Source organism: Durio zibethinus, chromosome 17, assembly GCF_047325235.1.
Source record: "Durio zibethinus cultivar Kanyao isolate XHJ-2024 chromosome 17, ASM4732523v1, whole genome shotgun sequence".
Taxonomy (NCBI): domain Eukaryota; kingdom Viridiplantae; phylum Streptophyta; class Magnoliopsida; order Malvales; family Malvaceae; genus Durio; species Durio zibethinus.
Genome location: NC_143178.1, coordinates 6,834,269 through 6,839,545, shown reverse-complemented (window position 1 = coordinate 6,839,545; position 5,277 = coordinate 6,834,269).

The window sequence follows — 5,277 nt, the reverse complement described above, 5'->3', positions numbered from 1 at the left end:
GTTCACTACTTTAGGGGAGGTCAGCTCATTATCATCTATGACCACCTCTCTCTTTTTAGTGAACTCTAAAATTTTGTCCTAATCTTCAAAGTCACTGACAAAAAGAGAAATGAGCTCATTATAAAAAACTTCAAGCTTATTCAAAATCTCTCACACTTTGGGCTCATTATGCTTATTTTGTTTTCTTTTTTAATGTAGAGGAAAAAGAGCTTATAATTTTTTATTGAGCTTGGGTAATCTGTGAATAACTTTTTGGATAGACGAGCTATTACATAAAACCACCTTTTATCGTGTGGATGCTTCTTAACTGAGAAAAACTTTCTAAATAAAGTGAATGTGAGAAAAATGCCTAAGTTTTTACAAAAAATAATAAAAGTTACTATGCATAAAAAAGAATTTAGTTGAGTGGAGTGATAATCAAATTGTAAGAAAGAAAAAGTTAAACAAATAAAACATGTAAAGGGAACCTCAAACCAGTTATTGTTGAATCTCAGTACACCTAGAGTTGGTGACTTTTTAGTATATTAGTGACCTAATCCTTGATGGTTGGTATCAATATATTGTACTTTTTTTTTTAAGCTAAAGTTGACCTTCAAAGAGTGGACGTGATGAACAGAAAACATGTTAGGGCAGTCATCAGGGTTAGCCTTACCTTTTAAGCTCTTCATAAAGAAAGTATTTGAGCTAGGCCCTCTAAGTTTGAAGACTCCTTTTTATCCAAACCTTTCTCAGCTTGGTTGTTCTTCTTTTCCTACTCTATCTTGGAACCCTTTTAATCATCAGAGGACTCAAACTCTTGAATAGGAGTAAGATTCTAAGCTATAGTAGTGGTGGAGAGTACTAAGATGTTAGAAGAAGAAAAAAGATAATGAGACTTTTTTTAAAAAAAAGAATAGTAAGGTACATTGATTAGAGTTGACTTAAGAAGAGCAAGTGAAAAAAGAGCAAAGAAAGCAACATGATGAATAAAAGGCTAAAAAATAGATGAAGAAGAAATAAAAGAAGCAGTAAGAGGAATAAAATGTTGAGAAGGCTGAACTATAAAAGGAAGAATAGTAAAAAAAAGAACGTTAACTAGATAAGTTAGACTAACTTGAGATATAGGAAACAAAGGTTCTCAAGCTTAAAGTCAATGACATCACAAAGCTCATCTATGCTCTGGTATACATATTCTCCATTAACAAGGGTATTGTCTTCTATTCTTTTATGTTTTTTCTCAAATATCAAATTTAACTAGTATGCCATTTTGATACAATTTTTTCTCGTGACGATTGAAGTGACCCTATCATCATTATCCTTGTTATTAAATCGATCTTCCTTGAGAACTACCTTGTATCTTCCTGAAACCTTAGAGCTTGCACTAGTAAGCATTATAAAAAATAAGAAAGGAAAGAAAATATATTGAAGTAGGAAAGAAAAAAGATCGATTGAAAGAAATGGAAAACTTTAAGGTTGGTAAAATTAGGTTAGTTTGAGAGTAAAAGGTAGCAACGTGAAAAAATGAAGGTCCTAAGAGGCTTTTTATATAACCAACGTCTAGATCAGATGAATGGCTCGAATTACACCATGTGTCAGACAATCACTGAAGATGACTTTTCACTTACCCAACTCTGGATTTTTACCATCCAAATACCTCTTTTTTCATTAAATGTAGTTTTCAAATAATCGAGGGGCAAATCGATCATTTCACCTATTCAAACTAGCCAAATCGATTGCAGAACCCATATTGAATCAATTAAGCAGACTAATTACTAGGTCACTCTGAACTAGTCTTAAGGATCAAACTTTAAAAAGAAACACAAATCTCATGTCAGACACGTAAGCCACATAAGTAGTCACTTGTAAACCTGTTTAGCCCAACCTTGGGCCTTTTTGACATAAAGTCACCTACTTTGGTAATTCTAGAATGGACCGGCTATGCATATAACTTGAAGCCTATACTCAAGATCAAGCTTAGCACCTATATTCGCTTGTCAGGTTGGCACACTCCAAAATAGCCAAGGTTATACTCAATAATATAGTCACAAACACCTCTCTCATCTGATTTTCACATCAACTTCGTTGACATTTAACTTCGGCAAGTTGAGGTCGGATCCTTAGCATAATTTTTCAAAAACCCACCCTCACAAGCTCGAGGTTAGAATAGCGAATATGTGCACAAGAAAGGTTCGATCAGGCACTTATAAGTCTGATGCTCAAACTGTTCGATAGGGAATAGAATGTTACGGATATTTTTAAGTCTAAAGGACAAATTGGTCTTCTATTTCATTAGAGACTTTCATAGACAGTTAGGGGTATTTTATACTTTTGAGTTGACTTGACATGTATGATGCTATGTCAACTCGATTATGTCACTATTTTATCCCATAAACTCTTCATTTTTTACCTATGAATAGAGCCATTTAAGTACTATCAATCTAATCTCTTTTTTTTTTTCACATTTTTATTTTCCTTTTTTTATGACTTCCTTAGTCATAACCTTTGACCTAAGTATTAGAGTGTAAACGTAAAAACACTCATACCCTTGCCTAACTTTTTTTTTTCTTTTCTTATAATTTTAGAGTTTTGACTCTTAACTTATAACTCAAAACTAATAGTTACTTGCAATAAGATTGATTGAGTAATAATTATTAACGAGAAAAAATGTGGAATAAAATCATTTAAGTGGATAAAAGTAATCAGGAAGAAAATAAAAACATAAAGAGATGAAAATTAAAAAAAAAAGAAAAAAAATGAAGTATGAAGATATTCTATTAGAGCTTAAACTTTTTTTTTAAAAGTTGTTGAGTTTAATTTAATTTAATTTAATTTAATTTAATTGATTTGGAAATTTAATTTAATTTAATTAAAAATTATCACATCATTTAATGAGGCTTTTACATGTCATGTTAGTTGTTGGATGGTAGGTTGACAATAGTATTGCACATGACATAATACATCATCAATCATATGACATATTAGAGTTGAAAAATGAGATTAACGAATTGTCGGGCACGTGATTTTTTTTATGTTAAAATTAGAGTTAAAAAAGGAAAAAGCTAGACGGCTTATTGACGCTAGTAAAAAAAGATTGATAATGATATTATTTGGTAAATTTATTGGAAAAGACTGAAGAAATTTATGAATTGTTTTTATTGAATAGTTAAATAAAAATTATAAATAATAGATTAAAAAATTTTGTTGTATAAATTAAATGTGTAAAATTTTTTAAAAAATTTATATATTTTTTAGATAAATATTTTTAATAAAAATATTAATAAAATTTTTATTATTAAATAAATATTTATCAAATTTAAATTATAAATGATATTTTAATTTTTTTATATATTATTAATTTTCACATTTAATTATATTAATATATTGATTTAAAATTTTTATAAAAATTTTAATTAAATCATTTTTTTAAAAAAATTTCAAAAATTTTAATTAAAAAAAATTCATCTAAATTTTATCCCAACTGACTTTATTATTAGGCCAAAAATTTATGTTTATTGTCTGAAAGTGAAACCCCATGTGAACGGATTAGTTGTCTATATTAAGCATTTGTATGTAGATTAACTCATAAATAATTCTCGCGGTAAAAATATTAATAGCATGAAAATATTCTTCACTAACAAGTAATTTTTTGGGAAATATCATTAAAAATGTCGTGTAAGAACTAGAGATTTTTATGGATCAATGATATTTTAACTTCCACATCATCTTTTTTTTTTTTTCCCCTTCAGCACTTCTTTTCTTTTATCTTTTGCATTCTTATTCTCCCGTGTAGCCCATTTGCCATCTTTCTCAATTTTTTTTTATATTTTAAAATCATTCTCAAAATATGACGGACACTCAGAAAATTAGAAGTCAATATTCTTGCATTTCACTTGAAAATGTCTTTTTGTGTAAATTTTATAAAACATAAGATACCCGTATACTTGAAAACATAAAAAATCTACTTTTCCTTATTCTTCTTGCCAATAGAATGTGGATTCCCTTATGGGAAGCCAAATTAGTGTCGAGATCGTCTGGTGTGACCAGCCCATATGGATCTAGATCGACCGTGGCTTTACTCAGTCTCTACAAGACCAAAACCAATCTAGTCGACTGGCCTTAAGCCCTACTTTGCTACTTGCCTTGGTTAAGAGTCTTAAACCAAAGCCGAAAACCATGACAGAATTACAAAGATGAATGGCGGATCGAAAGAAGAAAAAAAAAAACTCTTGAAAAATTATAGACATTTATATGAAAGAAGGTGAAATTTGGAAGACAGGATTCTCCTTCCAACTTTGGAAGATGAATGGCGACCCCTTCGATTTTAGTGAGTAAAAATTTTTATTTAGTTTTTATTTTCCTCGAAATTTTAATTTGTTACTGTTATTTGTTTTTGGGTTGCTGTTGCAGATGATGCTCCAATGACAAAAAAGTTTTATTATCGTATGTGCTCTATTCCCTGTATTGTTCGGGATCCAAGGCCGTTGATTCAAACTAGGTTTGTCCTATTGGGTAAATCTTGTTAATCAAGTGTTGCTTTGAATTTGGCACTTCTTTTCTTAGTTTAAACATTTTATTTATGATCTCCGATTCCCAGATGCTATCAGTATCACCTTTCCGTTTTTAACTTCTCTTTTCAATGTGATTTCATTTTCTAGGATTTGCGCTCTTGTTTAGATGCATGGAAAGAGAAGGAATATTGAAGGAAAAATATGAAGACATGGAATATAAAACTAATTTGAAGTATTTTTAAGTAGAAGTACCTTTTGTTTTGTAATAAAATTTAAAAGTATTTTTATTAAGGAATTAGGATTTAGAAGTATCTTAGGTTAGAAACAAAAAAAAAAAAAAAAAACTCACAAAACGAAAGGTAGAAAACATCTTTAATTTGTTGAACAAGTCTTTAAGGGTTTAACTAACGTGCATAAACTTGGTCTCATTTGAGGTATAAGGATCTCAACAAAAATCCAACAAATATTAATTTCCTTTTGCTCGGTTCCGCCATCAACGAGAAGACAAATTTCTGAATAGAAATCTCCTGGCTTCACGCAAACTACTTGTTCTCAGGCGTCTCAGGATGTGTCAATGGGCTCATCATTCCTGTTCAAATTTTCCTCAATTTCTGTCAACCTTTTAGGCCTAAACAAGAAATAATTACATTTAAGGTGCAAGTTTGGTTGAGTCGGTCGGGTAGTTTATATATAAATTTTATATTTATAATTATATTACGTTAAAATAAATAATTAAATAATCAAATAATATATGTGTATAAATCAATATCTTATGTCTACATGTACCCAA